Consider the following 9,348-nt stretch of genomic DNA (forward strand, 5'->3'; position numbering starts at 1 on the left):
ACAGGGTTGGTTCAGAGGCCTAGATGACTATCACATGTTAAACTCCCCTTATATACCCCTGGCTAACCCCCATAATGCACCGGCCTGGGACCCAGGCCGTGTTGTATCCCGTGCCGGCAAAATAGTTGTTTCAGTTTTTCGCAAGCTCATTCGTCAGAAACAACATTTTTGTCAGCACGTTTACTGTTTAATGCATACATTAACTGGGTTTGATATCATAATGAAGTTAGTGAGTGATCGAGTGAGTGCAAACGATAGTTATTTTAATACCTCATTACCATTCTGTGAAAATTACCCATCTTGGGTCGAATACACTCCCCTAATTTCTGATAAGAAAGCTAAGGGCTATATAGTCGCGTCTTTATTAATTTTTACCAGCAAGACAAATCTGCCCTTGAGTAGGTTTAAAAGCCGTTTACGGGTAACCGTCCTATTCCTGCCCGACAGAAGATATGGCCCAGATCTCGGGGAATTAGCCTCCCACGCAGTCGTTCTTAGGGGCGATCGTGTTTCACTCCTCCCCACACGATCGCCCCTAGAACGACTGGGGAGGATCGGGGAATAGGACAGTGGTCACAGGTAGCGGATCAAGATATGAGTATAGAAAGCGGGTTAAAGAAATCAGAGATAAAAAGGCACAACACTGATATAATATGTAAACAGACAGTGTTAGGTGACGATCAAAAAACAATTGGGAGAGTGGACAAACTAAAGGAAGGACACTTCTCAATCATCAATTTTTACAAATGACGCAAGAACAATTCATTACAGTTTCCAAAGAAAATTATACATACTAATACAATGGTTAAAAAATCTGCCCAGAGGGATACTTCGATCCAGCTGCTCTAAAAATCATCTTTTTAACTGAATATTATATTTTCACAACTAAAATTTGAAAGTTGTGCAACATCAAGCACCTAAGTTCATTTACATTGTTTACATAGATCAAGCTTTCAAAGACGCTGTTCTAGGTCCGTTGTTAGCTAATCCTCGATTCTGTCCAGATATTTTCTTCATATGTTCGGCCATTCCAGGCAGCCGTGAAAAGTAGTTCCTTGTAGGACAGCTTGTGAAGAATTGCCTATAAACATTCGTCCGTACGCCTGTGGAGAAATTGAAAAAAACGCGAGGTTAGAAAGTTGGAACAAGGCAAACATCTGCATCAATCGGGCAGCCGGTTAATTTTTTGAGGAGGGGAATACAAAACGCAAATACGTCGCAGGGCAAATTGGAGCCAAAAGATCCGAAACTGAAACGCACCCCCCATCACCACCTCCACCCCCACCCTACCCATAACTTTAAGCTTCAAGGCGTGTGTGGTTCTTTTGTGTCTTCAAGTTGGAGACAGGAGACGAAAACGGCGAGCCATTAAACACCAGCCACTTAAAGAAACAAAAACAAACAAGTACCTCAGTGACGTTCTCGAGTTTTGCATGTGCTGATGCTTCCTCTTTTGTGAGCAAGATACAATTCCACGGGGACCACTCCTCGTACTTGTTCCATCGAACCAGCACCAAGTCAAACAGGTCCTCATGAGCGCTCAACACACTCTGACTGTTCCAAATGTTCTCCACTAAATAACGAAGATCAGGCTCCTGAAGGAAACGGCACAGTATAGGACCATGGTTAAAATTATAAACGAACATTAACGACACTACAGGAATCTATGAAATTTTTAATCAAATCTCAGAAAAATTGAGGCGCGAAGTAACAAATGTTCACTCTGGCTAGGTGTATGTAATGTAAATCGACTTATGGGCAAAACCATTAATTATAAACATCCCTGTACAGAATCTTCAACGTGTTTCTCATTACTTTACCTGTAAAAGGTAGGCGACTTTGGAACCATCTTCAAAGGTTTCTTCAGAACGTCTCAGATCTTTCAACATGACTCTGTATTGTGAGAAGTCGTGCCGTAATTTGCGTCGTTGTCAAGTTTCGTGCACTTTCTACACCTTCCGACAACCCTATAAAACGAAGAGATAAATGTATACAGGCCAGATCAATCGATCTTCAAAGCCGAAGATTATGGACTGTTTGCCGAATAATTCCGAAAACAATCGAAACAAACTCCGAAACCAAACATTAACAGTGTTACCTCGCCACCGGGAAAATCACTACGGCAAAATAAAAAAAAATTCAAACCATCCCAACAAATGGAAATATGAACACTATTTCTTCGTGTAATTAGTGACTTGATACCTTGTCTGGCGCTAACTTACTGCAAGACGCCGAGTGGTTCACCTGTCATGATTATAATAATTATTACCGATCGCTCCCCCCCCCCCCCCCCCCGCCCTGTTGGTCAACGCTCTCTCGGTTATGCGATCACTTTTGGCTTACCTTGAATTTGACGAAAGTTGAAACTCCGTTGACGGCAGGTACGCATTACAATTGGACAGAAGTAAATGTTCTTACGTAACACTGTGGGTCTTGGGGAACCTGGAAATTGAAAGGAGATCAGTGAGTTAATACGCGGTACGCTTTCATGCCACGAGCAAAAGCAAACGAAAGCGTTAGTTTTGCAGCATTGAGTGGCGGTAGCTAAAAGAAGGGTTACTCGTGGTTTACGGATACTACATGTGTTTGAGGCTAAACTGAGGGGGCATACGAAGAAAAAAAGTTTAAGACTGTACCTTGATAAGACGAGCCGCCTCAGGATTGAAAAGAGGTGTTTTGCAATATTGCAGGAACAATGTTAAAATTCTCTTGCGTAAACCTGGAAAGACAATTGTGACAGGGTAAGTTGACAGTTATTGTGAAATGGATGTCCAAGCCAGGAGGAACCTTTCAGGCCGCACTTGTGCAGTTTGCATTGCGTTATGATTTTGAATTTTTTGTAAATGATGAGATCCTTTACCAAGCAAAAGGAATCTTGTCGTGATCTTCTTTCAACGAGCTCTAATAATATTTCACACTTTACCTTCTAGATTGGATTCCTTGACTCCTCTCATGAGCAAATCAGCTTCTCTATCGATCAGTTCAATAATTTTTGTGTCAGTTTACAGTCATGTTCTTTCACTTGTGTTTTAGTGTCAACAATACGTCCAGCCTCTCATCCTGCGTTAGGTACTTCATCTGAGTGTGCTGTAAATGTCCCGCAGCTCCTGGGCAGGATGTGTACGGTGTGTCCATTTCAGTGACCTTGCCGTCAAAAGCTTTCCACTTTTTGGAGCAGCAGCCTAGAGAGAAATAAAATTTAATTATAAATCTTCATAGTTAATCCTGTCTGATATTTATAGTAGAAGAATAAATCAAAAGATAAAGCGATAAATTATTTCTTGATGAAACATTAAATTCTCCAAGCTGGTATTATAAGAAACAAACAATAAGCAGTTATGAGAGTAACAGTTTTGACACTGGCACTACATTGTGCCAAGAATCCTGCCTGCGAATGGTGGCACAAAAATACTTGCAGGTGTTGCAGTGAGACTGGAGGATTTGTTTAGGATTTTGGCATTTTTAGGTAAAACTCTAAGGATTTTGGATTATTAAAATTACCTTTTTAATTACATACGACAAGCCATGCAGAAATAATATTTGGAAAAAAAAAATGTTTTAAGATACGCATGTATGTAGCCTATGCAGACCTATTCAAGAAGTTCTTGACTCTTTTTCCCTGTTTTCATCATCTGCAGCCAGCTTGTGCCTATCAATGGACGCAATTAGGTATGCTTCCTGTTCTAATAACCCCACAAGAGCTGCTTTCCTCTCAGGGCCTGAATATAGCTCATCTATTAATGCCATCTCTTCATTACGCCATTCTGAACAAAGAAATAGACTTGATTAGAATGACTTCATCACTCTATTAGAATACGATAGTAGAGGGAAAATTGAACACTGGGTGATCAGAACATTTTTCAATTATGAAGTTCTAACAACCATCTTTTACAGAAAAATCAGACAATGTTATATTTCACTTACTCTCCAAATGAGCATAGAGCAGATCAAAGTCTTCCTTTGTCTTCGGATTCATCCTTCTTTCCCATTGTTTCTTAATTCTCTCAGCTCTTTCTCTCTGTTTTCTTAGTTCCTCCTGTCTTTCCCATTCTTGTCGCCGTATCGATCCTCTCTTAGTCTCTGGACATATCTCTTAGCCAGCCATCTCTCCAGTAAGTTTGAAGGATGATCACCTAAAAAAATCAAATCCATATTGTTCTCTCAAGATGCACCTATTTTTCACCTCTAAAAGGATAAGGTTGAATAAAATATTGTATTTGTAACATGCAAGGCACTGATTGAAATCAGGCATTTTTATTACAAACTGAGCCGACAATAAGCAAGTTCAAGTTCAAAGAAGCTGAGCTAAAGACAGTGCATCTCAAAAAAATGGCCAACTTTTCAACTTTGTCATGAAACTGTCATATTGCATTTTTTACTCAATTGTAGCCATTCATTTATTATTCCTTCTCTGCATTTTGCTACCTAAGACACTATCATGTTTCTGAATTTAAAGTTAACACTTTTGGACATCAGGAAAATGACTAAACTTGTAAGTAGCTTGATTTTCACAGTTTACCAAGTCAATAGTTAAACATACATGTACTAACCTTCTTCAAAATTTTTCTTGATGCTGTTCAGCTGTCACAATACCAGGAATCAGAATTATCTGTGACTGACACATAACAGCCACTTGTCTGAATAAAAAAAACAAAGTCAGAATATCAGTGTAGTATTAAGATACAGTATTATAAAGACATTATCTCATAAATGACTTATACTTTGTAGGAGGAATACTTGACAAGTTTCCAAGTGTAACAAGAGCAGTTAAAAATAAATACTTTTAATATTTTTAAGTGTGGAAGTTGTATTTGTTGTCTGCTGGACTCTGTTTCGCAGCTTGTATGTCTGAGTGTCTCGTGAAACTTCTCAACAGATGATGGCACACGGATTGGGTAGTGTTTGTACAGATGCATATGAAACTCTGCACCTGTCAGTCTGTTTTGTAGCCACCTAAAAATGGCTTTTTTCTAGTCTCCTGTATGATGTGGACAACAACTTCAACTTCTTTGCCACCTGAAATATTAACAGAAAGTTAACCCCTTGGATGAGCATGTAAAAGGCCAATACTACATGTATTCAGTACCAGTTAAGACAAGACCTGAACTCACTAAATACAAAGAGGATTGTAAGCTTTTTAAAAAAATGAAGAGGTATACTGTAGTTCAGAAAGGAAGTGAACATCTTATGTAATTTAACAATATCACCACATGGATTAGTGCAGAGGTTTCTTGAAATATAGCCAGACTACTAATAAAATAATCATTAAGTGTTGTTACACTTAAAGACAATTTTTAACAATGATTTTAACAAAATCGTTCATGAACTGAACCGTTTTGATATAGTAGTAGTAGTAGTAGTAGTAGTAGTAGTAGTAGTAGTAGTAGTAGTAGTAGTAGTAGTAGTGGTAGTGGTAGTGGTAGTGGTAGTGGTAGTGGTAGTGGTAGTGGTAGTGGTAGTGGTAGTGGTAGTGGTAGTGGTAGTGGTAGTGGTAGTGGTAGTGGTAGTGGTAGTGGTAGTGGTAGTGGTAGTGGTAGTGGTAGTAGTAGTAGTAGAAGTCTTTATTAAGATGCTAGTCACAACAGACGTGTGGCTTTACAATAAAAAAAAATCTAAAATAAGCTAAAATAGTAGAATGAACCTATTATATGTATCAGTTACAAGGATTTTAAGAAATAAATTTAAAAAGACATCTATTTACAAAAGTGCGTTTGAAATGTTCCGTTTTTACTTTAGGGAGTATAAAGTCATGGCCCCTTTCTCTAAGAGCTCTGTTACGTTTGGGTGGGAGCAAGTCATATAATACATGGCCAGTGTCACTTGTGATTCTGTTGAAAAGATCACTGTCCCTATTTTAATAACATCAGATATAAAAATATCTTATTTGTATAGCCAAAACGATAGGCTCGCCGGAAAAAAGTGTCAAACCGATCTAAATATTTGCCTTGATAGGCGGAGCCCCACACTTCTAATCCATACAGAAATAATACATATTAATGAGTCGAAGAGTTTACTAAGCTGATCTTTAGGGCGCTGGTGTTGTAATCCGGAGGTCACCGGTTCGAGGCCTGCCCTTGCCACTAGCTGGATTTGTATCTCGGTTGTCCCGAGTTCTAATCCTCGACCACGCTTTGTATATAGCCAACTGGTCTGCCTCCTGCCAGTTGGGATTTTTAACCTTGTTATGTTCATTTATAAATTATTTGTTTCCTCTGTTTCAGTGGCATGCCTGTAAACTAGCTATCTCGTTGAGATATGAAGCTAAGTGCATGACCACTATAAACACATATTTATTTATTTATTTATTATATAAATCATTTTATAAAATCGCAATGTTTAACATCACCTTTTTACAGAATTGTAGTTTTGCCCATTTATAGTTTGAAATGATTTGGGAAAGTACAACGTACATAAAAGATCTTATATTACCAACTTCCACTTTGACCTTGACATGTCTGGTAGTTTATAAGCTGGTGATGCTTTCCTGTACTGTAGAGGTCTGTTAACAGGATCTGTATGAATTTTACTTGCACTGTCTTCCAGATTGACACCCAGGTTGACAACACTGTGTGGTCTCACCATTTCCTTTATAGAATCGAAAGGACAAAGATATAAGAAATCAGTCTGAAACATACACTTTATGAATGTCTCCTACACTGTCCATAATTAGACTTCTGAGCACAATCCTCTGGCCATTAATCACTCAATAACAATCATTACCTCAGTAACACACTCACTTTACCTCAGGGTTGGGCAGGGTTTTTAGGTATACGGTAACAGGGGCATTTAAACTGGGTATACTGTTTTTACCTAAAATGGGCCTTTAGGGAGTATAAAGTTACTTGTTTTAAATTGGTATTGCATATTTTGAGGGGAAATTTTGGGTATACTGGTCAGTTCAGCAAGTTCTGAATAATCAGGTCTCATTTTCAATATATTGAACTCCACCATCGTTACGGACAGGATTTTTGCATTCCCAATATCAATCAACTTACCATCAAAACATCAGGATCAATTGAGATGGCTTAAATCTGATGCAAAATGTTTCTTAGCTCAGAGAAGGACTGTTTCAATGAACAAGTCATGCTCTGTACATGGCCTCTGGCATAATGAGAACTAACTGAAAAGGAAAAGTACCTGATTGTTAAAATGCAGGTTTATACGCTACACTGTGGTGTGAGTATTGCAGAAGGAGTATGACTTGCAGAAACATACACTGTAAAGTGTAAAATGACTAAATACAAGTACTGTGCATAGCAGCCTGCTCCTTTTAGTTGACAGTAAGGAATTACATCCTACAAACTTTGATCAGGAAAATATTAAGGGAAATTCAAGTTCCATTCTCTATTTACCATTTGCAGTGAAGCCATCCTTAGCTATTCCTCCAGATTCAGGCTGATCTCGGGCATTTTTTGCCGGGGTTTCACTACTATAGACCTCTCAGCTTTAGATGTCGGAGGAGCAACCAAAGGCGATTCACTCTCTGACTTGATTCCACTACTTTGTCATTTTCTTTCCCTGGAATAACGTTTTCCACGTTTCCAACGGGCGATTCTCTTCCTTCTGTTTGAGCATTCGCTTCTTGTGTTGTAACGTTTTTATCTGGTTCTGATATAACGACTGACATAGCTGGTTCATCCATTTTACTATCCTCCTCTTGACCCGCTGGGCTTTGCTGTTCCTCGGTCGGGTTTTCGCTTTTTCCTCAGCAGTATTTGGCTTCTCTGGATCATTATTCACATCAGCAACTTCGCTTTTCTCTTCTTTCTCCTCGTCTTTTACTTTATCAGTTTCACCTTCTTTATCAGCCTCTGTAACTTGTGCAGAGTCCTGACCAATATCGCCGCCATTTTGATCGGCGGGTTGTGTTGGATCGCCGACATTTTCACCTTGAGGAGAAATTTCTTGTTGCTTTTGATCCCCACTGTTGCCATCATTTGCACCGATTCTCAGCACTTCTTCAGCGGAGACATTTCTCGGTAAAGGTTGTTAGATTACTGATAAACAAGAGTTTTAACATACAGCCGCAGATTGTAGACTCTTTCCCCTCGCTGTTTCTCAGATTGCTGTTCCATAGAAACAGCGGCTAGAGAGCGGCAAAAAAGGGCTTTCGCGCGAAAAAATTTGCCATAAAATTTTAATTTTGACTAGTTCTTTTTTTCACAAAAAATTCTTTTCTTTGGAAACAGGGCTTAAAAAGAGAGGAAAAACTGTTGAAGCAAAATAGAAAACTTTCAAAGAAAAGGGAAACGAAACCAAAAGCTGTGACGTCAGAAGTGAGTGGTCTCGCAAAGCGTGGTCACCCAGCTGATATAAGGCTTGGTCACTCAGTAATCTTTCTTTTTCAACTTGGGTGAGTCGCGTTGGAAAACGTCAGTTTCTTGGTGAACTTTTCCGGTTTTTTGCTGTTGAACCTATTGTGGAGCTTTTACGAAAACAGCTGCACATCGTCAGGGAAGAATAGAATAAAGCAAATACCGCCTTTAGTTTGATGAGTGCAGTAGATGTCACTGATCAGGAGACGGACCCAGCGCCCCAGCGAAAAGACGGAACTTAACTCGGACGGACGAACTTTGTCCCAAGAAAATCACACAGCAGATAAGGTACGTCAAAGTCCAAAATAAAATAAAATCCACAGTATATTTATTTTTCCTAATATTGCCACTCCTCCAGGCCCAAGAGAGAAAAGGAAAAGAAAAAGCCCGGAAATAAAAATAAAAACTTTAAAAGTAAAAGAAAAAAGAAAACAAAAAAGCAGCCGGACAAGAAGTAAATCACGAGAATGTGAACAAAGGAAATACTCAGCACTCATAAAAAATCATAAATAAAAAAAAAATTTAAACATTTCAATCTACTTTGTAAAATGTTAAAATTTAATCCTTTCCTTCAGGTATTGGCCAGAAGCAAGAAAAAAAGGTCAATGTCCTCACTCTGGACTGAAAGGACTGGAGTTGAAATAGGTAAAACATACAGCTACTCATGAAAAGTCCTGTAAAATTGCCAATCCAGGGTTGAAACTAAAATTTGGAGCACTCGCCACAGATAAGTTTTCACTCACCCAGTCTCCCCCCCCCCTCCCCCACCACTCCTCCCAAGAATAATAAAATAGTCGCCAGACTGCAACACAGAAAAATCATACAACAGTACATACGCAAAGCGGAAAAAAGTCGCAGCGAGTAATGTTTTAGTGAGGTGAGAAAGTGGCGCGAGATTAGCCAAAGTAAGGAGTAGAAAACAAAGCAACGATCGACAAAGTGAAAACGAGTGATGACCGTGTACGTATGGAAAATGCGAAAAATGATCAATCAAATAGGTAGTTAAAATGAATTGATTTATGAGTAAAGTTCA

The 9,348-nt window shown here is 39.0% G+C and overlaps 1 pseudogene; it reads right to left on the minus strand.

Annotated features, from left to right (window-relative positions):
- Positions 1–805: 805 nt before the first annotated feature.
- On the minus strand, positions 806–8,075 carry LOC144655160 (IQ motif and ubiquitin-like domain-containing protein; annotated as a pseudogene).
- Positions 8,076–9,348: the final 1,273 nt, after the last annotated feature.

Source organism: Oculina patagonica, chromosome 5 (genome assembly GCF_052425735.1).
Source record: "Oculina patagonica isolate OP01 chromosome 5, crgOcupat, whole genome shotgun sequence".
Taxonomy (NCBI): domain Eukaryota; kingdom Metazoa; phylum Cnidaria; class Anthozoa; order Scleractinia; family Oculinidae; genus Oculina; species Oculina patagonica.